Source organism: Pteropus medius, unplaced genomic scaffold (genome assembly GCF_902729225.1).
Source record: "Pteropus medius unplaced genomic scaffold, Ma_sr-lr_union100, whole genome shotgun sequence".
In the NCBI taxonomy this organism is placed as follows: Eukaryota; Metazoa; Chordata; class Mammalia; order Chiroptera; family Pteropodidae; genus Pteropus; species Pteropus medius.
In genome coordinates this window covers 11,570,604-11,597,611 of record NW_024342471.1, presented here as the reverse complement: position 1 = coordinate 11,597,611, position 27,008 = coordinate 11,570,604, and the positions used below count along the sequence as shown (strand labels likewise).

Here is a 27,008-nt window from a genome sequence, read left to right as displayed (position 1 = left end):
TGTTGCAAGTTTCTACCTGATCTCTTGAACTTCTCTCTGTCATGAGAATAGCATATCGTAGATTGGAATGACTCCTTCTACGTGAGTCCCAAAACGAAAGTTATACCAAGCAGAGCTGCAGCCAAACTGTAGCTGCTCAAATGTAAAAAATAAGAAAGAAAGAAATTTTGGTTATTTGATAAAGTACTAATAGTTGAGGGGTTGTTTATTACCACAGCCTTACCTATCCAGAGCTGACTATGGCTTGGCCCACTTCAATGGCTTCCCCTTGATTTTCGTTCTGTTCAGTTCCTGCAAGAACATTTCCCAAAGTATGTCTTCTGAGCCATAGTTATTAAAGAAACTTATTAGGAATATGATAAAAATGAATTTGGGAAATTCTGCACAACTACTCTTGGAGATTTGTAATTCCTATCAGCATATAAAAGGCTCTGAGTAGTCTTGTAGTATATGGCACTGGTTAAAGGCATGAGCTCTGGGGTCATATTGCCTGGATTTGAATCTTGGATCTACTACTGCTTACTAGGTGAATGACTTTGGACAGGTCACTTTGTCTATTGACTCTCAGTTTTCTCATTGGAATAGTGAAGATAATAAAAATACTTCCACGTGGTTATGGTGAAAATTAAATGAAATAATGCAAATGAAGTACTAACAGACTGCTGCCCAGGTCACAGAATGACCTACGCTTCATATATATGTATATATGCTATATATATACACACACATACATATATATATATACATACATATATACGTGTGTGTATGTGTATGTGTGTGTACATATATATGTATGTATGTATATGTGTATATGTATATATGTATACATGTGTGCGTGTGTGTGTGTGTGTGTATATATATATATATATATATATAAAACGATGCTCAGAAATAATATTCAAATCTCTGGATAAGGAATAATGGAATGAAATTCCACAGTTCTGAGTGGAGGCTAAGGCTAAAGTTTCACCAGGCACTGGAGGTAGAATCAAGTAGTAAGGATGAGATCTCAATTGCCACAGAAAAAAATGGGAAGTGAACATTCTTCACACACGACAGAAGAAAGAGACAGTCTCCTAAGTGAGATCAAGGGCTGTGACTATGCTTCAACCTGTCCTGCAAACAGAGGCTGAAATTTTCCATCATTTACTCAAGAATTTTAGCCCCGCCTAAGCTGTGGACCCATGGTGGAAGGAGAAAGAACACATGAGTATCCAAGAACCTGCCATATGTTTCTCTAACTCAGGGGCTGAAGATGTTCTATCTTCAGGGAGTGAGAGCTCTGAGCTGCTAACATAAGACCAGTTTCTGAGTCGTGAACAGTCGAGGCCAGGTGGAGGCAACTATGGCTCATGGTGAGTAAAGGTAAAGCAGGAGAGGTGCTCACAATCAAGATGCAGACTCAAATAAAAAAAAATTACACATCAAATTAGAAAAATCAACATCTTGATAGAGATAAAATAAAAAATGTGAGAATTCATATCTGAGGAAATAGAAATAATAAAAGCATTAAAAATGTGTAAAATTTTCAAAGAAATGTAATCTGAAATAACATCCATAAAACAAGAGCAGGAGATAAAAAAAAGAAAAAACAGGCAGTTACAAATCGATGAGTCAAAAATAGAAAAAAACATTAAGAATTGGGGAAAGAAAAATATATTCAATGAAGTAAAGTGCCTGATGCATAGCTACCATTCAATAAATGTTATTAAAGAAAACTGGTAAACTTCGTTGAAGCTAATATTCTCAAAATTTACTTGAAGAAGGAACTGAATGAAGCCAGTGCTCTGGGGACACTCTCAGAGAATCACTGAGAAAAGGTCTATATGGTATTACACACCATTAACCATACTTTTTTCTTGACATTTGCATCAGTCAGGCTTCAATCAGAAAGAGATATATTAAGAGATCTATTGCAAGAAATTGGTTACATAATTGTGGGAGGAGGCTAGGCAGGTCTAAAACTCACAGGGCAGGTGATCAGAAAAGAAAGACTAGAACTTTGGGCCACAGACTGAAGCTGCTGCCCACTAGCAAACTTATTTTTCTTCAGGAAAGTCTGAAAGACTTTCACCCGATTGAATTAGTCCAATCCAGATTATCTAGGATGATCTCCCTTGCTTTAAGCCAACTGATTATGGAGTTTAATCACATCCACAAAATACCTTTCCACCAACACCTAGGTTACTGTTTGGTTAAATAACTATAACCTAGCCAAGTTCTCACATCTAAAAACCATCACAACACCATTTGTCTTCCATGATACTCCACAACCCTGATTCCCCTTTTATCTCTGTCATTTTCTCAGAATCCATTCCCTCTCCAGTTCCTTGAATGTGGCGTATCCCACAGAATAGGCCCATATCATCTTCTCCCTCTCTCCCTACTATATCCATTCTTTATCATTTTCATCACACTTCATAACTTTTATTACTTTTGTGCATAACATCCCTAATCAGTAGCTCTAGCTATGGCTATGACTTCCCTTTTGAACTCTGTATTTTCAACTTCTTGCTAGATTATCTGGGGAAAGTTGTTAATAACTTCTTTGGGTCTCAAGTTTCCTATCCTGTAAAATTGGGTTATTGCTACTATCAAAAGATGATGTAAAGGTTCCTTCATAAAGCCTGATATATAGTCAGTGTTCAATACACATGAATTACCATAATTATTACTAATCTTCTGAAAAGAGTAAAAAATATTGAACAAGATAAGACCCACAGCCTGATGAGCCTCCATTAAGAATTTTCTTCTGGGCTAGCAGTGAAATATATGTCCATACTTGAACAAGTCACATCCTTCTAACCATCCCCACTTGGAGCCCAGGCATTTCTACTCAGAATACAGTGGGTAAGCTAAGCCCCTCGAGTCAGACACAGAGATTCAAATCCCAGTTCTATGTTGTATGAGCTGTGAGGCTTTGGACAAGTTACTTCACCTCTCTGAACTTTGCTCTCTTCTAAGATAATAGGAGTTCTGCCAAATAGGGGTAAAGGCAGTTAGCATACTAAGCTCAGTTAGCACAGAGCTTAGCACAGTGCTCTACACATAATAAAGACTCAATAAGCTGCAGCTCTAGTTGCTCTTTTGTCTGCCTGGTCCCGAAGTCCCTGGCTTGATTTAAACAATCAAGCCCACTCTCAGTGCTGTCTCTGACCCCCAAGCCCTCACACAAGCAGATGTTAGAAAACCCAGCCCAGGACTGGTTATTTTATATGCATGAAGCTCAACACCTGGCATGTATGCATGCTTTCCCCAGAACCATCTCCTCTCCCAGATATTTTTACTGCCCCCTATGACCCCTCAGCAGCAGTGAGGCTCAAAAGGTCTGTGGGGTTTATGAACCTGGGGCCCTTCGGCACCCCCTCCATCTGTCAAGCCAGCTGAAGACTCCCAAAACAGCTTGCAGATGCTTCACCCCTAAGCAGCTGTGGGGGAAGTTGGCCTCTTCCTGCCCCAGCACTCAGCAGCTGGGCCATCTGCTCACACCAGGGGACACAGCGGTTCATTTTGAGGGCAGCCTTCTCTGTCCTCCAATTAATTCACTCATTCCACATGCAATTATCAAGCACCTACTAAGTGCCAGATCCTGAACTAAGAGTATAAGTTTTACCCTAAAGAAATCTACAATTTGATAGAGGAGACATTTAGAAATAAAAAGAAAGAAAGAAATGATAAGTTAGTATAATTAGTACTAGAAGGAAGGCAAGCATACATGTCTTTGGGGGTAAGAGGAAGAAACACCTAGCCCAGCGTTGGTAGGTCAAGGAAGAGCAGACTTCTTGGACGAGGTAGTTCCTGAGATGAGAGATGAAGGACAAAGAGGGTTGATCAGAATAGAAAGGAGCGTGAAAAAGAGCTCCAGGTAGAAGTCACAGCATGAGCAAATGTGTGGAGGTACTATATACTGACCTTGGGGCCATGTACAAATCATTCATTGGGGTGTCTGCTTGGCACTATTCCCATTCTGAGAACTGCCACACACATCCATATGAGGGAGCCACCATGTTTCTAGGACATGCCATTTCCATAGTCAAAGTTCACTGGTTTGAGTTACCTGACACAAGATGGTCCCAGGGATCCCCACCTGAGGATTTTAAATTGAGATCAAAGGGTGGCTGAAATTGTCAGATGATGAAAATAAGAATTGTCATAGACCAGGTTTCCAGCAGAAAAATGTGATGATTTTCAAGCACGATGCTCCTGCCATCAGAAGGTGGATTGGTGCCCCCCTCTCCTTGAACTTGAGTGAGTCTTTTTGTCTAACTTAATACATAGACTGTAACAGAAGTGACTTCGAGGTTCCATTTGAAAAGACCATAAACCTTTCGTCAATCTCTTTTGGGACGCTGGGCTTTGGAGCCCTGAGCTGTCATGTAAAAATTCTGGATACCTTGAGGTTGCTATACTAGAGAAACCACATGGAGAGACCACAGAGTGATAGAAATGTTATAGAAGCCTCAGCTCTCCCAGCCCAGGTGTTAGACAGGTGAGCAAGGAGGATGACTTCAACTTCGACCAACCTCGGACTGCACCACACGAAAGAACCTGAGCATGAATCAACTAGCTGTGTCAAATTAACCCTCAGAACCATGAGAGATGGTAATAATAAATGATTACTGTTGTTTTTACTTCACTAAGATTAAGGTGACTTGTTATGCATCAATAGTTAGCGCATAGAGCAAGCCCTTTCGTAGTGAGAAAGGATGGGACTGGTGTGCTGTACTAGATGGAGAGATGGAGAGATGGAGGTAGTACTTGAGTCCTTGGTCTAGTGGTTTAGGAACTCTTGTTCTTGCCCTTTCTGAAACAGTTCCTTAGATTCTCTGAGCCAATGAACTCTTGTTATAACTTAAGTTAACTCAAGTTAGTTTTCTGCCCACTTGCAACCAAATTAATACAAATGATTTGGGATAAACCAAAGAGTTTGATGTGTTTAGAGCAGACATTATGGGGGGTGGCAAAAGTGAGAAATAAAGGAGATGGGGTAAGCCCCGGACAGAATACTGACGAACTGTAAGACACAGCAAAGAGCTTTGTTATGTTCAATTTGTACACTACCTGTCTCTACAAATGATTTTGGGAGACTACTGAGGACTTTGGACTTTATTGCAAAGTCAATGTGGAGCCCGTGAACAATTTTCATCCAAAGAATGGCATGCTGAGACATGCATTGCGAAAATGTCAACCCGCCCGTTTGGAAGACGTGCTGGAGAGAAGCGAACTGGTCTGGTTTCTATTGATGTGAAGCAGGGAAGAAAGGAGGAGGGACTGAGCCAAGGTGAGGCAATGAGGGTGGGATGAGAAAGTATGAAGAGGTAGAATGAAAAGACTGGACTTCTTTCTGAGACCGAAGATAGGAAAAGACTAAGATGATGTTCAAGTTTGTGGTTTGCATAAGGCAACGGTGCCTTGGCCAAGATGCAAGAAGCCGACCAGGTTGAGAGATAAGGATGGTGACTTAAGCTTGTATATGCAGAGCTTGAGGTGTTCATGGGGAATTAAGGGGGAAAGATGACTTATCAATTTCTTCCTTTAACACATTTATTGAATATGTGTTTTATGCCAGACTCTGGCAAAGTGTTGGTGAGCAAAATAGGTATAGTGCTTGCCTTCAATAAATTTCAGTCTAGAAGAGCAGATAGAAATGAATCGGATATGTGAATATGGAATTACAAACTCTTGACGAATGCTATGAAGGAAAAATATCAGAAGCTATGCTGGCACTTTACAAGGAAACCTGATGGAGTCTGAGGATATATCAGTTACTGTGGTCGCATCACAAATAGCCCCCAAATTTAGTGGCATTTATTATCTCTCATCACTTCTGTAAGTCAGGAATTTCAAAGGAGCACAGTGGGAGCAAATTATCTTTGCTTCGTGATGTCTGGTGCCTCTGCTGAAAGGCTCAAAAATAGGAAGCTGGAATCATCTGAAGCCTCATCCACTCACAGGTTTGATTGGCATTGTTGGCTTTCCAAGTGGTCTGTCTGCATGGGCTAGTCAGGTTTCCTTACAAAGTGGTGGCTGAGTACCATGAACAAGTGGAGAGTGGGTGAGGGCAGAAGAGAGAGAGGGAGGGAGGGAGGGAGAGAGGCTGCCTTTTATGACTTTAGCAGCCCTTCTGCCACACTCTATTGATCAAGACAGTGACAAAGATCCACCCAAATTCCAGATGAGGAAACACAAAGCCACTACTTGAGAGAGTGATGTCAATATCATATTGTAGGAAGAGCATATGGGTTAAAAGATATCTATTAGTGTGGCCATATTTGGACAATACGATCTGCCACAGGAGGGGTCAGAAAAGACGGCTCAAGAAAATGACATTTCAACTGAGATCTCAAGGATGAATGTGAGTCAACTTGTGATGGGATGAAGATGACAGATTAGAGACAGTGTTCCTAGCAGAGGGAACAGCATGTACAGAGGCCCTGAAGTATGAAAGAGCATGATGTATTTGAGAAGCTGGTGGAAGGCCAGAGCAGGTTGAGTGAGCTGGAAATATAAATCTGAAGCTTAAGGAATGGTCAATGGTGGAAGCAAAATGCAGAAACCTGGGGTAGATGGCCGTGGAGGGGACCACATGGAAGAGTGAGCAGAGAGGAAAACGAGTCTCATAAAAATCTGAGTTTGCTTGGACTTAATGCTCTCTGTCAGCTTCCTACTGCTAAAATATGATCAAACTCAGAACTTGTCTTTGCTACCTTTGCCAATAGAGGCTGGCTGCCTTGCTTTGCTATCTGATTACCTAGCTGTAATAGCCAGCCTCCAAGATAGCCCTGAGGACTCTTGCCTCTTGGTATTCAAACCCTTGTGTAGTCCCCTCTCATACTGGATCAAGCTGGCCTCTGTAACCAAAAGAACACTACAGAAGTGACAGTGTGTAACTTCCAAGGGTAAACCATAAAAGACATTGCATCTTCTGCCTCAGAATGCTCACTCTGGGAAGACCAGCCATCGTGCCATGAAGTCTCAAACCACTCTCTGGAGAGACCTACGTAGTGAGGAACTGAGGCCTCCTGCCAACATCCAGCACCAACTTAGCAGCCTCGTGAATGAACCCTCTCAGAAGTGGGTCCTCATCTCTAGCCAAACCTTCAGACCATCCCAGCCCCCTAGTCTTCAAGGCTTCAAGCTTGGAGCATAGACAAGGTATTGCTGCTGTACCCTATCTGAATTAACGACCAAAAAAAGAAGCCATGTGAGAAAATAAATGATTATTATTGTTGTTTGAAGCCATTGAAACGCTGAGGTTATTTGTTACACAGCGATAAATAACTATTAGATTAGCCCTGGCCCTTTGGCTATCCCACTCTACTTCACATTTCTTCTGAATTTAACCAGCTCCCGGAGACTCTAAGCTAGAAGAAATCACTCATTCAAAGCTTGGCTCCATTGAGGGCTTTCCAAGCAGGTTATTAAAAATTGTCTCTATTTGCTCACCTCTAGTGACAGAGAATTCACTACCTCCCAAAGGCAGCTCATTTCATTTACTGCCTGGCTCCCTGTAACTTAGACTCACAGGAGAGTCTTCCATCCTAGTCACCACTACTTCTGGTTCCTTCTTTCCCAGAGCTGTCCCTGACTCAGTGCTGAAACCAGACGTCCCTCAGCCTCTCCCCAACCAAAAGATCAAATTACAATTCCGAAAGCCATGCTTGACTTGGAAACATCAGCAAGAAAGTTCCATTTCCCTGTATCCCTAAATGAAAAAAGACTCCTTGTCAGTTTGGAGCAATTAGCTGTGGGAGATGATGACGGGGCAGCGAGAGTTGCTGCGAGGGGCAGAGTGGCAGCGGAAGCCCCAACTCAGACAGACATGCCGCAGATGGCACAACGAGATAACGCCTTTCACGTTTCAGAAATCACATTGTCAACAATGTTTCCAGACTCGGAAATGAGCTGAAGTCATCAGGAGTGCCTAGCAGCAAGCAGCAGGAGACGTGGTGGGGGCCCCTCCTTTGACATTACGCATTGGTGCAAAGAGAAACTGGCAAGGTTCACAGAAAAGGTTGGTGGGCCTACCATCTCTTGAGGCTGCAGGAAGGGCAAGCCTGGGGCATGCTGAAGCTTTTATTGAGTTCAACATTCAAAAGCTCCAATCTTGTATCTCCTGTCCGAATTGTAGGGGATTAACTCCAAGTCTCAGAATGTGACCTCCTTCTACTCCATGCCTTGTGGATTGATTTTTCTTTTTTAGGGGGTTACAGAAAGGAAGAGTGATTAATTCAATCGCCCATGTCTTAAATAAGAATTACATTATTTTTAACAAAATCATCCTTGTTAAAATAAAAAATACTTTCTGGGTTGAAGAAAAGACTCCATCTGAAGCAGTCTTTACAGCTGTCTGACCTTTCCATTACAGCTTCCCTGCCTCTGGCAACCCCCACCCTTAGAGAAACCAGGATACGGAATCAGAGAATGGTCCCTACTGCCCAGGACACTCATGACTTCAGCAAGTTGCAATGATTTAGGGGCAGGGGCAGAGTTAGCTATTATTACAGCCCTGGCTTATGCCCTGAGCGAGCATGAGATACAACACGGAGTTGGGGTTATATATCTCATGCAAGGAATAGATAGTTTAGAAGAAAATGCATTCTCGTCCCTTCTACTGAAGCACCTTCTTATGTTTGCTCAGGAAGGAATCAGGAATATTTCCCGAATTGCAGAGTCCCACTTACTGGGACAAAGGAAAGAAGTAAATAATTCCCCCTGGAAGTTCAAAAGGACAAAAGGTAAAGTCAAATAGGTGCCTGTGAGTGGTATTGGAAATAAGGCTTGCAGAGGGTGACAGGTGGGAAGTAGAGGGTGGCACATTCTCTGATAGTTATGATATTCCAGATCATTGAGACTCAACCTGAGACTTCCAACTAGATCTACCCATTCTGGAATGAGCTAGAGCCCCAGGAGGTATCTGAGACTTTTGCCTTCCTGTCAGGACCCTGGAAAGTTCGTGGACCTCTTTGCCATTGCAGGACACCCAGCAGCTGGTAGACAGCTTTGGACAGAGGGATAAACCCCGCAGGAGGCAAAATGAGAGGGAAAGGTAAAGTTGAGGATTTTGCCTTTAAAAAAAAGTGGTGTGAGCAGCCCATGGTCTTTACGAAGGTCAACAAGCTGGGACCCACCACAAGGCCAGCTCCTGGCATTAGCAAAGGGTGAAAGGAACAAAATCCAAGAGGAGACAATCCTGCCTATGGAGGCAAGTGGGGTTAAGCACCTGTTAGAGAAAGTCTCTTTTATCTTCAGCCAGTGATGAGCTGCAAGACGAAGAGAATGCTGCTGAGTTATTCTCAAGACTCTCTGCTCTGCACAGCTTCCCCTAGGGATCAATTGCAGACAAACCTGAGATGGACAGGGGAAAACTAGCCTTGATTATGCACCCTCCATAATCCACATCTTTTGTATATATCATCTCAGGTTATCCTCTCAAACAACTTGTGGCCAAAGGACAGTTAAAGCAACAAGCATCTGAATGAAATGATAGTCGTATTGCTCTAGTAGAAATCCTGCTCTAGTTGCCCCCAAGCATCACCAGAGTCAGCTGGCCACATCTTAAAGAGCTCCTGTCAGTCACCAGAAGGGACCGAGCTTTGTCTCTGATTTCAGGTCTAGGACAGCCCAGGCAGACTGGGGGGGGCAATCAGAAAATTAAGTGGGAGCTAAGAAACCAGGAGAGTGTGGATTCCTGCAAATTCTTTGAGGTTTTAAGGGAGGCATTGTTTGGCCTTTCTCTAAACCAGTGGTTCTCAGGTGGACCCTGGACCAGTAGCATTGACATCACCTGGGCATGTGCTAGAAATGCAAATATCACTATCTCTAAAAGACATCTGTACTCTCATGTTCATGTGATTTACAATAGCCAAGATTTGGATGCAACCTAAATGCCCATCAACAGGTGAATGAATAAAGAAAATATGGTGTATAGAATGGAATATTATTTAGCCATTCAAAAAGAGAAGGAAATCCCATCATTTGCGACATGGAAAGACTTTGAGGGGATTATGTTACGTGAACTAAGTCACATAGAGAAAGACAAATACTGTATGATATTACTTATATGTAGAATCAAAAGAAAAGTAAATATATAGATACAGTGTTTGCCAGAGGTGGGGGTCAGGGATTGAACAAAATGTGTGAAGGTGGTCAAAAGGCACAAACTTCCAATGATAAGTCTTGGGGACATAATGTACAGCAGGATGTATTTTTTAAGTGCAAATTCTTGAACCCCACCTTAGATTTAATTAATCAGAAATTCTGAGAGTGGGGCCCAGCAGTCTGCATTTTAACAAGCCTCGTAAGTGATTCTGACATGTGGGCACTTCTAATAACCACTGCTCTAAACCAGGCAGTTCCAGTCAAAGGCACCTAGATCTTGGGGAGGGGTCATAGGCCCCTGGAGCAGGAACAGCCAGAGCCCTTTGAATGTAGCCAGGCTCCCTCATACCTTCCCTTCCCAATAAATTCACTCATTGGTCCACTGGGCCACACTTCAGCCCTGCCTGGTCCTCCAGCCTCATCTCAGCTGGGATACATGGGGACACACTGCAACTATTAGGGGATGCTGAGAAAGGTTGTGTCTTGGAGATTCTTGCTCCTCCTTGAAGCTGACAGTGGGGAAACAGAAGCTCTGTTCAAGAGATGCCCATAACCCAGCCTGGGGTTTTCCCCAAGACCCCTGCCCCCAAGAGTGAAAGGTTCAGTCAAGCATGGTTCCCACTGACTCCTGAAAGCCTTTCAAGAGTCAGACACACAGGCCCAGCCCAGAGGCTCTGAGCTGGGAGGCCCGTCACACCTGAGGAGGCCCTGAGGTGCCAGCTCGGCAGTTGGGCCTGGATGGCAGTGCCGCTACCTGCTGATGGATCGTTTTCCGATGAGGATGCTGTGCAAGCTGCCAGCTGTGCCAGCACAGGCTCCTGATCAGCATGGCTGCGCGGCTCCTCACCCCTCCCACAAGAGCCGGAACAGGGAAACATCACGTCCCGGGGGAGCAGCAATTAATCTGCACAGGAGACAGGCCGAAGACAGGACAGGGGGGCCACCAGGGAGCTGATGTGCTCTGTCTGCCTTCACCGAGGGGTCGGCCAGGCCCTCAGACAGGCAGTCTGCCAGCTCAGTTGCACGGACTACCTCTGCCTGCAGCCCCTTAGGAAAGCAGACTTGGAGCCTGGTGTACAGTGAAAAGTACTGGCCGAGAGTCAGTGCAGGTTTGAATCCCAGCTCTGCCACTGACCAGCTGTGAAGCCTTAAGCAAGTTCTGTCACTTCTCTGGGCTACATTTTCCACATAGGAAGCATAGGTGCAACCTCTCAGAGCTATGGTGAGGAGTGAAGAAAATGACTGTGTCAAGTGCCTGACATGCAACAAATAGTGATTTCTCTCACCTGTCCTCAGCTATTGACCTAGACCCTGAGGTCCTCTCAGGGGAACCCCACACGTGATCACTAAGCAGGCACAGAGCACCTCTCCCAGGCCAATGAGGCCCCAGGGGATAAAAAAGAAACAGTGGCAAGGAAATCTCTTTCTATGAATCATCAATCTGGGAACAGCCTAACAGTGTCAAAGGAAGAAGCCCCATGCAAGCACCTTGGGTCCACCTGGTCTTTTGTCCCCTGTCTTCCCCCATTCAATCCTCAAATCCCGGAACCCCAAGAGGTAACCTTCAGAAGATCATGGCCTTGTCCTATTTTTAAGACCCCAGGTGGCTCCTTCATGCCTACAGAGCAAAGTAAAAATGCTTCATCGTGGCATTCAGAGTCAGTTCCACATCTGCTGAGTCGCATCCTTCACCATGAACCTCCCTCTTCCTTCCTCCCAGAAAAGCATACCATTCTTAGAATGCAGTAGGACACTGCAAGTGCTGTCCCCTACCTGGAAGGCCTCCCCTGTGCTCTTAGCTGTCTAAAACACTGCTTCTGTATGTCCCAACTTTAAGAAGACATCCCCTAATGCTCCCTGCCCCAGGGATGAACAGTTACAATGGGCTTTCTTATACCCAGCACCACCATCTATCAAAGTCCTTTACCTATAAACATCTGTTTGATTTTCGGTTCTTTCCATCACTGAGCTGTGAGGCCCACGAGCCCGGGAACAATGTATGATTTTTCACCACATCTCTGACTTCTGAAATGTGCCCGGCACATAACAGATGTTCTATAAATGTTTAGGTAACTTAAGTGTAAATTTCTCTTACACCCTTATAGTCATACCCATCACACCATGGACTAATGATGAACAAAGCCACAGGTGGCTGACCTACAATGAGGCAGAGGGATAAACAAAGGTTCTGACCACACCTGGTCATCTCCAGCCCTAAGCCAGCTCTTCCCAAAGTCCAAGATGGCTCAAGGTTAGAAGATAGTCTGCTGACCCCTCATCCCTCCACTGGGGTTACCTAATATCCAATTGTCACTCAATTTATTTTTCTGTGGCCAAACCTACAGACCACTTGGAAACAGTACATTTTATCCTGGGGGCTTAAATCAGTGCTTCAGCCCCAGCTGGGAGGGCTCAAAGCTTCATCAACCCCCTGAGAGCCTTAAGCTAGCAGCATTTCCATGGCTAGCACCTCTGCTGATCCAGGTGCCCCCAGAGGTCATCAGAAAATTGGAGAATCAAAAAACCTCATGAACTAAAGGGATTATATTATGATGCAACTAGTCCATCTACCCACTGAACATTTATATCAGCTCTACAGCCTCCTTCCCCAGCTTGAATACTTTTAGTGAATGGGAACTTGCCATCTTCAAGGACATCTTATTCCATCTGTGGTCAGTCAGCCACTTGGATATCTCCAAGTCCTACAGTCTACCATAGATCAACGGTTCTAATCTCTACAGGTCTCTTTCCTTCGTAAAATGAAAAACCAAAAATCCTTCCCAAACTCCTCAAAGATTTTTGAGGGAAAGGAAGAGGCTTATGTGTCATCTGGATACATCCAGGTCTGACACTTTTCTTCCAATGAATTCTCATTCTCTGCCTTGTATCTCAGCTCTTGTGTTTCTACCAACATTGTCTGAGGGTAAATTTGTGAGGGTGAGGGGACCACATCATCCTGCTAATTTATGTGAACTCAGGTCAACAAAAAGCCCCCAGACTTTATAGACCTGCTGTGCTAAGCCAGAGTGCTCCTATCCTGTACATGGGCCATCCCAGCAGAGGACAGACACTCCGTTATTCCTCTGCTGATTCATCTTTTAGGACTTGGTACCATACATTGACCAAGATCTTTTGAGATACTTATTCTTTCTTTTACCCTCTTCACACTTTTTCTCTTTCATCTTTATCTGCAAATCTATTTCTTCATCCAAAACTACTAAATAGGATCAAGGCTCAGATGGAACCATTAGGCATTCCAATAAAGACCTCCCTGCAGGACTATATCAACCCATTAATCTGCTCTCAAAAGGTAAGCTAGATATTAATTTACTGGGATCCAGGTGCAAATAAATTCGTATATTCAAAGAACAGAAATAGGGCCACTTCTAGATGAGAAACCGAGATGCCGAGGTATTAAGCATGTTGCCTAAGATCACTCTGTTGGTAAATGGTGAAGTTGGAGCCTGAACCTAGAAATTATAATCCAAGAGCCAGCATTTGTCACCACTACACTATGGGGTTTCTCTTATCTCCTTCCACACAGACACTGCCCAGTGGCTATTCACTGTCATCGTTGTCCTTTTTCTACTGAACTGTGGGCCTCCAGAAGAGCCTCTCAGCCCTGGGAGAACCAGAGACCAAGAAGAGATGTCCACTGATCTTCCCAGGCCCCCAGGGAGGATATCAAGGAGGAGTCACCATCTGGCCCTTCCAGTACAGCCACTGACCTGCAGGCAAGCCCAGACTAGGGTGAGGCACACAAAACACAAAAGTTAAGGAGACATCCACTATTAATGCTACTCCTGCATTTGCAAAGCCTGAGAGTGAGGCCTCCTTAAATCCTGCAACTCTATTCCAACTTGCCTCACCCTAGTCCCAGCGCTGCACTTGTGTCAGAAGCAGGACATTACCCTTCAAGGTGCAGGAGTTTGTCTCCTACTGGCTTCCACTCTCTCTCTCAACTGCATCTATTAAACTCAGGTAACCTGGGGCCCAGCTATGTCTGTCTCCTCTACCTGGGGCTGAGGTCTTAGTATACCCAGTCAGGATCATGTACTAACTCAGTGCTTCTCCATCCAGGTGGCTCCCCCAGGGCATGAGCTCACAAGTGTGTGTGTCCCTCAGGATGACAGCTCTTTTATCACCAGATGTCACAGCATGAGCTAAGGAAGGAGGCAGATGACAAGGCTGTAAAGTCATGTTTCCAGAAATGCCAACCAGCCTTCTCTGACATCACATCTGGACCTCCAGCCCCTTTGCCAACTTCCTCGTTGTTTTATTATAATGAGCAACAAGCTCATTAATAATCCCTCCTCCTCCCTGAATCCCAGCCACAAGGGGAACCAGCAGGTGCAAGGGGCTCACAATTAGTTCTTTATAATGCATGGTTGGCAATAAACCCACTCAGAAGCTGGAACAACAAGGACCTGGTTCTGTATAGTATCTGAAGCCACTGGAGTAATTAATGGCAAGGCCACAGGATGGAGAGAAATTATGTTAACCCTTTTGAAGCCAGTGAGCCCAGAATTCTTGGAAAATTGGAAACCTCAAAAAGGAGAGACATTTCACATGCACTAGAATAAAATGGCCAACTTCTCTCAGTCTCTCTACCAGAGACTCTGGTGATTCTCCTCCGTAGATCATGCCCTTATCATCACCTCTGTGAAGACACCCCAAATCTTTGTGCTCTACCCTGTTCTCTCACTCCTACATTTCCAACTGGTCCTGAGACCTTCCACTGGCATTGGTCCACAACTGAGGTCACCTGAATGTAAGCACTGAGATCTTTCCCAGAAAAGGGCAGTTTAGGGTTTAAGAGGCCATCATGAAGTTAGGAGTAGCTACTAGGGGGAAAAGGGACATTCTCAAACTACAGAGGGGACCCCTCACGTTGAGCAGAGGTGACCGTCCAGGGGCATTAAACAGAAATGGAATTCATAAATGTATAATGAATCCAAACTCCACAGTTATGTGGTTTCCTCCAGCAAAGAATGCTAACGGTCAGGTAGGACTAGCCAGGGAGTGTAGCATGAAGGTCAGGGAGTGGTGTATGACCATTAGGCCTAGATTAGGCATGGAGGAGAGTAGATCCAAGAAGAGCTGCTAGACTGATAAGAATATGAACATAAATACGAATGGGGTCAGAGTAAGATCAAAAAGACAAGTCAGTGAAAGTGAGGGAAAGGAAGAATAAAGGGAGCAGAGAAGGAACTCTTAGAACCTGACATTTCAGAGGCCAGGAGTTCAGATATAACGACTAGATCCAGATTATGGCCATGGGCTTCGGCAGCTCTCGACAGAGCCATCGTATCGCATAACTCTGGGAATATCATTCATGTAGAATTCAATAAGGTTGTGCAATATGGTGGTCCTGGCAGCTGAAGAAGTGTAAGTGGAGATCATCAGAGATGAAGCGGCCAAGGAACAGTGAGGCAGGGGCACTGGATGAGAGGCCCACATGAGCACTGAAGATGCCCTGGATGACGGTGAGAATCAAGGCAGAGAGGAAGACTGGGGTGCAGGAAAAACATGACGTCGGCAAACTGATGGTTGCCAGATGGGGGTGGGGTTGGGGGGCTGGGTGAAAGTCGTGAAGGGATTGAGAAGTAAAAATAATAATAATAATAGTAATAATAATAATAATAATAACAATGTTGGCAAGCCTCACCTCAATTCCACCAATTACTTGTTGAATATCCTTGTAATAAACGAATCACAGTTTCTTGGGGTTTCTGGCACCTCATATTTAAAATAGAATCAAGTGCTTAACTTCAGGATGGTAAAGAGAATTTTTAAAGTTGTTTATGTGCAGTAAGGGTCTGTTTTTGGACTTGATTACTATCAGTTTGGTTCCTCTCTGTAATTCTGCTTTAAGAGAGCTGACTTCTGACTCAGCTCCAAGGTCAAATGGTTTTCAGCAGGGTTTGGCCAATCAGAGGCACTGGTGGGAAATTGGAAGGCAGGAGGAAAGCAAAATCTGGGTATTTATCCAGCACCTCCTTCTTTTCTTCTCAGGAAACATCTCCAGCATGAGACGAATCTCCTCCATGGTTTTAGTTCCTATGAAAACAGACCATTGAAGGTTCCAGTTTCTGCCCTGGGCTCTGATAAACCTATCTCCTTCCTTTGTCTCTCCGGTCCTGGGGGTAGTAGTGGTTTTCTTCTATTGCATAAACTCTGGGTTGCCTCACCATTTCCTGTTTAGCTTCTCAACTTTTCTATTACCCGTGTAATAAACTCCCTAATTAAATTCTCTCTGTTTTAAATATTTAGAGCAGTTTCTGTTCTGTTTTCCTTGCTGGACCTAACTATTACAAATGCCTGGTGTCATGCTTGGCATATAGGGAACACTTAAATAGCTTATACTTATTACAATTATGCTTAGATTAACATTATTAATATTTATTTGTCCAAGCCCTTTGAGAACATGGTAATCAATCCAGCAAAGATGGCAGCCAGAATGGGGACAAGGTGCCATAACGACCCGCCATGTTCTCCTAGGAATGAGGATGGCTGATGGACAATTATAGGGCATGTTAATTACTCAGGCCTTTGAATCTCACCACCAGAACAATGACAGAGTGCTGTTACTTCCTATTCCTCTGTCTTGACACAGGGGCTGGCACAGAGTAATTCCTCAAAATAATAGTTATTATACTGACGTGAAATCTTTCTAGTTGTGTAGTCAGAACAGCATCTGTTCGTAAGTCAGGATATCCCCAAGCTGAGGTTGCAGGATCTCGCCTGTGTGTGTACTGAAATTTCAAAAATTAGGAATACATCAGGATGTCCAGTATTAGAACAAGATGAGTGAGGCACTCATCTCAGGTGCGAAGCTCTAAAGATATGGCAAGAAAACTCAGATCAAGATAAATAATATTACAATGCAGCATTTTTAAAAATCACCATTCATGCAAAACACCCATAATGAACAAAATATCAAAATTTGAATAAAGACAGGATTAGTATTACTGATTTTTTCCTTTTGCCTCACACTCCATTATGGCCTGATACAGCACTGACTATAACTGAGTCACTGCTTCCTGTCGTTCTTTCCCTATTGCTTCAAGCACCTGATGTCCTCAGAGTTAGTGTTCAAGTCTCCAGTACCAGCCACATCTGCCTGTCAAACACACACACAGTGATGTCTGTGAGCTCTGGAACAGATACTGTGTCTATCTTGTACCCTGATGTATTTTCAGCCCTAAAAATAGGCCTGGCACATAGTAGGTGCAAATATATGTGTCTAATGAATGAACAAGTCCTTTCCTCTGCATTCTGGAGATCCTAAGATATACTAACAATGCACCTTTAAAAACAAAGTCCAAATTCCCTAGGAATCAAAGAAATGTAAATTAAAACAATGAAGTTTTACACTGTTAGAATTAGCAAAGATTTAAGAGATTGACAATACCCAGTATTGACGTGGAAATCGGGAAAGGGACATTCCTGTGCATTACTGCTAGGACTGCAAATTAATACAGCAGTTCTGGAAAGCAATTTGGCAACATGTAACAAAAGCCCTTGAAAGTACACTTTTTTTGACTGAGCAATCCCACTTCGAAGAATTTATAATTAGGCAAATGCTGGCGAGGATGTGAACAAATAGAAACTCTCCTACGTTGCTGGTAGAAATGCAAAATGGCACAGCCACTTTGGAAGACAGTTTGGTAGTTTCTCACAAAACTAAACATACTTTTACCATATGATTCTGTAATCAGACTCCTTGTTATTTACTCAAAGGAACTGAAAACTTATATCTGTACAAAAACTTGCATGTTATTCATTGTAGCTTTACTTGTAATTGCCAAAACTTGAAATCAACCAAGAAGTCCTTGTGTGTGCATGGATAAATAAACTGTGGTATTCAGTGGAATACTATTCAGTGCTAAAAAGAAATGAGCTATCAAGTCATGAAAACACATGGAGGAAATTTAAAGGCGTATTATTATTAAATGAAAAAAGCCAATCTGAAAAGGCTACATACTGCGTGATTTCAACAAAGAATGTCCAGTGTATTTATTCTGCAGGATACACTTTATTCTCAACTGCGTGAGATTCTAATTTTAATTTTTTAATCTTTTATTTTTCTAAATTCTCTAAATTTTACCAAATGACCATCTGTAATTTCTGTAATTGTAAAAATAAAAGTAACCTATTTTGCTGAGTGAATTTCCCAGCAAAGGATGGGCAAATTGAAATACCCATTATCATCTTCACCTACCTTGAGACTTCCTTTGTTATCTGAATCAAGTCAGAAAATACTATGCAGATCCTTCTCCACAGGAGTCTGTTTGCTTCCTTTGGACAATACCCCATTACTCTCCAGAAACATTTCTGAGACTGGGTCATCATTCTTCTATATCCGGATCACGCTTATACCAAAGGACCCAAATGTCACTTTTTAAAAATCAAGTCTTATTCTGTTTTCTAACTGAAAATAAGCTTTGCAGGCCTCAAGCCTGTTTTGTCATTTGTAAAATAAAATATTTACATTTCAGGGGAACAAAAAGACTGAATTGGTAAAAGATCTCAGTGTATATGAAGTGTATTAGGCAAGATGAGCTAGATAACAATCAACCCAAAATCTCTGAGTTAAAAAAGCAAAGTTTGATTTCACATCTATCATAGGTCAGCTGAGGCCTCTGCTCCACGTGATCCTCACTCAAGGACCCAGGCTGAGGGAGACCCCAGCTCTGTGATTTTACTCTGTCAAAACAGTGGAAAGAAAATATAGCACCTAATGCTTTAGCTTTTTAAACCTTCTACCCACCCGGTAGTGGGCCAAGGCACTTGGCTCTCATCTCATTGGCCAAAGCAAGTCATATGACCACCCCTGAATTCAAAGAGGATAAGGAAATACAATCCTACCATACATCTAGGAGGCTGAAAACCAGACATATTGACAAATAGCAAAACAATTCCCACAGTAGGCATTCATAGATATTTTTTAAATAAGAGAAAGTACTGATTTTAAACCCAGCTTAATAGCAGAGAGGCTTATGATGTCTCGGGCATTGTGCTAGGTAAAATTTACAGTTCAAAATCGATTTAAGTAATTTTTACTAAAGCCACACAACTAGTAAAGGGCTAGAATCAGGATTGACTCCATAGATTGTACCCTTTCCATTATGCCCATACGTGTTTATGCCATTCGGGGTTACTTCACTTCTGCAAGCCTGTTTCCTCCTCATCTTCCAGAAGCAAATAACATTGACTACTTGGAGTTCTTTCTACAGAAGGGATGAGATATTCTTGTAATGATAGGTATCAGGGCTCTGTGAGATGGGGCAGCATGTGGTGTCCAATGCCTGGTCAAAATTGGTGCCTGGAGAGGCTCTGGCGTTTGTCTGTTGTGTTTACAAGTTGGGGGAGGGGACAGTGAAGTAAAGGATGTCCAGTGTATTCTGCAGGATACATTTGATCCTCGAGTCACTCGGATATTGGAAGATAGATGTCTCCTCACTCAGTTATTAGAGAGTATGTGTCGTTATCTACACGTAACCGACAAGGCCTGACATAATCATCCAGCTCTCCCCACCATTATGCATGCATGCACTCACACGCACACACATACATAGCTACCTCTAGACAGATCATGCATGCTTGCACTTACAGCCTAAATACCACACTGAGTCTATGTCACATGCAGTATCTACGTATATTCAACCCCTTCACCAGATTTATAGCCACCCACACCTATGTGTACTCTGCTGAAACCTACAAAATTGCTGTTTCTGTAGGTACTTTCCTTTGGCTCAAACTAATGCACACACAAGTACGTAAATTCACAGCCATCTCACACATGTGCACACAGCCATACCTGCAAACATACCAGCCCATACCCACAACATGCACACACACAGAGCACGTTTGCCTCACCACTATGTGCACAACTTGCTCCTGATCCCCCACCACTTCCTGACCCAGGCTGTGGGCTCCAAGGCAGTGAGTTCAATCAGTGTCGCTGCCAAGGCTGCTGTTAGAGCTCAGCTCTAACCATCCAGGAAATCAGCGACAGGGCTTGGCCTCTGCACCCTGGCTTCGCCCCAGCAGCTGTGCTCATTGTCGGTCCCAACCCTGTTCCATCCGCTGGGCTTGTCCTTAACCCCCAAACACTTCACTTTCCCACTGCCCTCCTCCTTCTACAGGGCCTGAGGCTCACCAGCTGAAAAGCTGCCTAGAAGTCAGGCAGTAGAGCCCCGCTCTCTGCCTTAGATACTCCCATCCCATTGTAAATCTTCATGCAAAAAGGGACTGCTATTGGGGTCTGGGGCCAGTGTCAATGGTAGAGAAGATCCCTAAGAGTCAGAGCTGCCGAAAGGGTTCATAAAAATATTTACTAAGCACTAACTCTGTGTCAGGCCCTGTGCTAGGCACTAAAGATAAGGTGGCAAACAAAAACAGAGGCAGCCCTTGCTTGTGTGGGTCTCACTTTCTGGGTACTGAGGTGTAGTATGGAAACAAATACATTTTCAACAAATATAATAAACATAACATTCCAGCTCTGTGAAGTGGTATAAAACAGAGATACATGGGGATGTAATGTATGCCTCAGGCTCCTCATCTGTAAAATAGGATAAGAATATCAACCTCACAAGGTTGATGTGAGGATTAAATGAAATAATATGTATAAAGTACTTATAAAGTTCTTGGTACAAAGTAAGTGCTATATATATATTATTAACATAATCAGAAAGATTAATAAGGGCTTCCACATGGAAGTGGCAGCTGAAATGATACCGGAAGGATGAGTAGGAATTAAAGAGATGAAGGGAAGAGGGCGATAGAAACATCATGTGCAAAAGCCCTGTGGCAAGTGGAAGCAGGGACCATTCCAGCAGCTGGTAGAAGCTCAGGTGGTTTCAGTGTAAACAGTGAGGTGCTGATTGACCAGCCTGAAGCTGAAGAGGCTGACAGATACCTGATATGCAAGGACTTGAAAGCCATGGTAAGAAGTTGGCATTTATGGAACTTAAGCTAAGTGCAATAGAAGGCCCGTGCAGTTATAGGCAGACAGTAATATCCTCTCATTTACATTTTGAAAGGCCACCCTGGTTGACGAGGGAAGAATAGATTGAAAGAGAACTATGTCAACTTTCAATAGGACACTAGAGGGAACAATCCAAGCTATGTGAGGCCAGTGGGGCCATTGTTAGAAATTCATTGGCATAGTCTGGGGAAAGGGCAGAAAATAAGACCGAACAGACTCAGGATGGGATTAACTCGTTGGCAAGGGGGCTTCCCCATGCACAGAGAAGCATAGCGAGGCTGCGTCTACGACCATTTGAGGAATGGAGGTCCGGGGTGGGAGCATGAGGGCAGAGGTGGCTTTAGGCCCATTAAGTAGGCCTCAGGGTCATAACAACAAGACTTGGATATATTTGAAGCAGGATTCAGACAGCAGGTGGAAATGAAAGGCCTGGGTCCTGGGTCCTGGGGAAAGAGGGGCTGATAAGAACAGAGCTGATGAAGCTAAGGTGCTGGGCCTCCAGCCACCGGATCAGGAAACTAAGGCAGAAACCCACGTCATCCAATGTTCCCCTGAAGGTAACAAGTGCTCTTTCAACTGACTTCATCCGATTGATTGGGAAGGCTGCCTAGAATTCCGTGTCCATTCTGAGAAGGATTCTGAGGTCAAGTTTAGTTTTGGTGAGAGTGTTGTGATTAACTGAACACACCTATCATGAATAGAAGGTAGAAACTGGTGGTATATAGACCATGAATTTATCACCCCCAGAGCTATGAATGTATTCATTAAACTCTTGTGAGGGACAGAAAACCAATTCAAAATAGTAAAAGCAAATAAAGGAATATATTGGCTCATTCGATGAGAAGTATAAGATGTGGAACTGGTCTGAACAGAACAGAATTCAAGTGTAGCCAGGAGAGCCATGCCTGTCTTGGCTCTGTCCCTCTCTCTCTGTCTCTCTGTTCACCTCTTTTTGGTTGTGTCCTTGGATATAGACATCCCCCTCCTAGGGGTGGGTAAGGTGGCCTATGGCAACCCCAGCTCTATTATGCCCTTTAGACTTATATTCCAAAGAAGTCAGTATGTTCTTTCATGATACAGCCAGCAAAAGTCCCTACAAAGACTTCATTCAGCCTGGCCTGGGACACATGGCCACCTCTGGATGGGAGTGGCATCAGTGCCCCCAAAAGAAACATTAGCTGAGCAAGGTACTTATAGATCCAACCACTTACAGACAAAAGAATAGGTAGTTCCCTAAAGAAAAAAGATCAGGGCAGACAAAAAGAAGATGTATATCACACAGGGTTTATGTCACTAGCCCATAATGTCACACTTGAGGCAATGAGGCTAATTCCAGGCTCATCCATTGAACATGCCCACAAGTTGCTCCTTCCAGGATCTGCTCAGCCAGCAGAAGCTTTGCAGAGCTCAGGTTGGTGGAGACAGAAATTCTCACTGAAGCTTCAGGGCACCATAGTCAAAGCAGGGTACACAGCTAAGAAGCTGGCAGAAAGAGTCAGAAAATAGAATTCAAGCATGTTGTCAAACCAAGGGGACCAAAAGCAGACATGGTGAGGCCAGCTTGGAATACGCACAGGAGAGAAAAGATAGCAAAAGCCAGTGGGTTGAGGAAGGAACCAGGTAGGCAGTTCTGGTGGGAGGCATTGCTCTTCTGGCTGGCTTTTACCTCCCTGCCCTTCCTCCTGGTTGAGGCCAACCTCACTTCTGTCCCTGGAATTCTTCCTGTCTTCTGTGACTTCTCCAAGGCAATATTTCATCAGTTCACCCATCTTTCAAGATCTTCAGCTCCAACTATAACACTGGCTCCATTCTCTCAAGATACACAATAGACTCAAGTCTCTCTCGTCTAAAAGAAGATGGAGGAGGAGAAGGCGAAGAAGGAGAAGGAAACGGCAAAAACAAAGGTAAAGGTGATGGCGAAGGCAGAGAAAGAGAAGGAGAAGAAAAGGAAGAAAGGGAGGGAGGGATGAGGGAGGGGAGGGAGGGAGGAAGGAGGGAGGGAGGGGGAGGAGGGAGGAGGGGAGGGAGGGAGGGGAGGGGGGACGCATGAAGGAAGAAGGAAGGAAGGAAGGAAGGAAGGAAGGAAGAAGGAAGTGAAGGAAGGAAGGAAGGAAGGAAGGAAGGGAGAAAGAGTCTGCCTATCCCCTGCTTTTTTGTTTATCTACAATAGCATCTCCGGAGGTGAAGGAGCTTGTGAAGTGTGCTCTATGGCAACACTACTCATATTGTGGTCCACAGACAAAGGCTATCCACAAACTGGTTATGACCTGTAATAGGTAAGAACAGAAATTGAGAGCAAATGTTTAGAAACCCTAATAACAGTTTGATAAAGTAACTATACATCCATTGAATCCAATAAAAATCAGGTCCGTATTTTGCAAGTTTTTTCATTTTTCCAGTAGTTTGTTTTTGTTGCATTTTACAAAAATATCAGTCTACAACAGGCTGAAAATTTAAAAGAAAAAAAAATACAGTCCTTCCTACATAGATGGTTTGAAAAGCAGTATTCTATAGGAAACTTGTTCTATGATATGTTCAAAGTAAAAATAAAGTTAGAATGGGTTATGTGTGAGTAAAGGAATGGAAGTAGATGCAAAGGAAATATTTTTTAAGTTCCATAATCCAAAAGAACCAGTGTATTCCTCTCTGAGACTGAAGAAGCACATTGGTCCATTAAAGGCATTCTGTACAGCATTATCTTAGAACCCTAAGGTTTCAAAAGAATCATGCTAAGCTTCAAGAGCAACATCCACTACCTAATTTTCCCAGTTAATTTCTGGCATTCATAAGTTATTCAAAAACTACTGTTATGAATAAACCCATTATACAGATTGGCTCCTCTTCCCCTTATCTATTGCTACATAACAAGCCATCTCAAAACTTAGTCGTTTAAAATAACAATGTATCATGATTCTGTGGGTTGATTGGGCTTAGCTGGGCTCAGCTGGGTAGCAACTGTATGAAAGACTCCAAGTTTTTCATGCAGTTGCAGATACATGGTACCTAGGACTATAGTGATCTGAAAGCTCAGACTGGGCTGGATGGATGTCCAAGATGACTTCTTCGCTCACAGGTTTGGCACTTTAGTCTGGAAGGGATGGAGCCACCTGGGTATTCTCTCCACCTTGGTATTCTCTCCAGGCAGCTAGCTTGGGCTTCTTCACAGCATGGCAGTCCCAGGGTAACTAGATAATATATAGCAGCTGGCCTCCCCCAGTGCAAGTGTTCAGAGAAAAAGGAAGTAGAAGGGACCAGTTCTCTGAAAGACTAGCCAGGCCCAGAACTAGCACAGCATCACTTCTTCTGCTAGTCATGCCACCTCTTGGTGGGAGAGTAACAAATACTTTGCAGCTATCATTATCCACCACTGACTCCTTAGCAATATGCAATCCCTAAGTGGCAGAAATCAGGGGAAACAATTTCACAGATTTTTAATTATAATAATTGAGTTATAATAATCATTATTATCATCACCATCATCATCCTCACTTACTGTATACCAAACTTACTATGCTTGGTACTTGGGGGCAGGGGGCTGGAGAAAGAGAGAGAGACCCGTTAATCCTATAAACCATTAATCTCATTGTATAGAAAATGAAACTGCAGCTCAGAGAGGTTAAATGATTTACTCAAGGTCACACAGCCAGTAAGTGACAGAAATAGAATACAAATCCAAGTCTATATAACTACAGAGTCCAGTCTTGGTCATTGACTTGTCCACTGACCCAGCACCTCTGATCCATCTCAAATATTACTCACCCCCATATATTGTCTGATTCACCCTTCACTCATCCTCAGAAAACTCACTGGCCTTCCTGACTTTCCATCATGAAGCAAATCTGCTAATAGCTCCTTCATGATTTTTTTCTTCAAAATAATGCCCTGTTCATCAGCAATGAGTTGGGAATGACCTGGTGGCTCAAGAACTGCAAGTCATATTTCTGCAGGGAGCCCAAGAGGGGCTGCCAAAGGACCAGGGTGAACAGGTAATTAGATTGAATCCACTCTTTGGCTCAGTTTCCTTCCCAAGCAGACCAGCTATTGAGCAATCCATTCTCCAGGGACTAATACATCACCTGGGAGTGCCAGGCCATGATGGATAAGCTGGGCTATCAGCAGAGCCCACGATAGATGGGTGTCATTCATCACTACAGGGAGCCGATGGAGCTGGGAGTTATTCAGGCTGTGGCACCTTCCACCCCCATTGGGGCCAGAGCCAGGAGGACAGAGGCTGGGGGAGAGAGCACAGAGCTAAGAAGACGTCTCTGGGAGATATGCCAGCAACCATGGGCACATTCTATCTGAGCCTCTCCAAAGCAAGGAGATGTTTAATGGAGTTTGTGGCCAAGATAAGGAGCATGTAAGGGAAGGAGAATGTAATAGAATGCACTAGATCATGGGTTCTGGAAATCCTACTTGCCTAGTGTGTGTCTTTGTTCTGCCTTTTCCTTGCTGTGTAAACTTGAGTAAGCCTCTCTGAAGCTCAGTTTTCTCATCTCATTCCAGGTGCTCTTTTACAGTTCTCAGCCCCTCATAGTTAGGCAGGGCCATCTGATGACTTCTAATTAATAATTTATATGTGCAGGAAACAAGAGTTAATGAAAGGCCCCCATGAGATTCTCAGCCTCTCTCTTCTTCTGCCATGACAACCAAGAGGCCTCAGGTTAAGATATCAGAGCCACAGGATCGGAATAGCCTGGATGGCTGATCATCTGGATGATAGATGCCTGGGAGGACTGCACAGCCCACAGCTGACTCTGAGTCAGCAAGAGATAAACCTTCGTTAGGCTAAATCACTGAGATTACAGGCTGTTTGTTACACAGCACGATCTAGCCTATCCTGACAAATACTCTATATCAGAGGTCTACAAAGAGCCAGATAGTAAATATTCTAGGCCTTATGGGCCAGATGGTCTCTTATATTCTTCTTTGCTTTGTTTTGTTTACAACTCTTGAAAAACATAAAAACCATTGTTAGCTGATAGGCTTACAAAATAAGCTGTGGGCTGGTTCAGGCCTATGGGCTGTAGTTTGCCAATCCCTTGCCCTAAATCATAAAGTTACTGTGAAAATTAAATGAGATGTGAACATAAGCATTTTTTTAATGTTAGCAGCTACTATTATTAATTATCTATACATAGCAGATAATTATGCCAGGTACTGCTCTAGGCATTGGTGATTCACAATGAACGAAACACTATGGCACTTCCTTTGAGATGGGTTGTTTTGTTATTGTTTGTGGTGGTGGTGGTGGCAGCATCCTTTCTTCCAGAACAACTGCAGCAGCCATCCCACCCACCTCCCTGCCTTTCTCCAATCTGTCCACCACATTGTAGCCAGAGGGATCTTTGCGAAATGGAAATAAAACCATGCTATTCCTCCAAAATGCCTCTCATGACTCTAAGCAGAAATCCAATGTCCTCTCATCACCTACAAGGCCCTGTATAGTCTGCGTCTTGCCTCACCCCACCCACCGCACTGAGTGCCACGCTCCCTTTTCCCACTCAACACAGTGGTCTCCCCTCAGTTTCTGTACACAGTACACCCTTCCCACCCCGACGCTTCTGCCAGAGCTTGGAATGACCTTCCTTCATTCTCCTGGCCAGTCCATTGGAGGTCCTTGGAGAGGCTCTCTCCAACATTCTTCCCCATTTAAATAATTCTTCACCTCTCACCTTGGCTCTCATCGTCATGTTTATTTCCTTCTTTACAAACTTTTTTTTTTTAATTTATGGGTTTGCTTGTTTGTTTGTTCACTAGGCTGTGAGCTCCATAAGGACACAATCTGTGTGTGTCCACATCATGACTGTATCCCCATTGTTCAGTGTAGTGCCTGCCACATAGTAGAAGCTCAATAAATATTTGTTGAGTGCATAATCCATAGCAAGAAAACCTCTCACCAGGTTCCCTATGC

General features: G+C 43.7%; 1 long non-coding RNA gene across 3 annotated transcripts in view; it reads right to left on the bottom strand.

Moving 5' to 3' along the window:
- The window catches only part of LOC120603662 (uncharacterized), a 73,482-nt gene that overhangs the window by 28,794 nt on the left and 17,680 nt on the right, over positions 1 to 27,008 (bottom strand). The gene's annotated exons all lie outside the window — the stretch shown is intronic.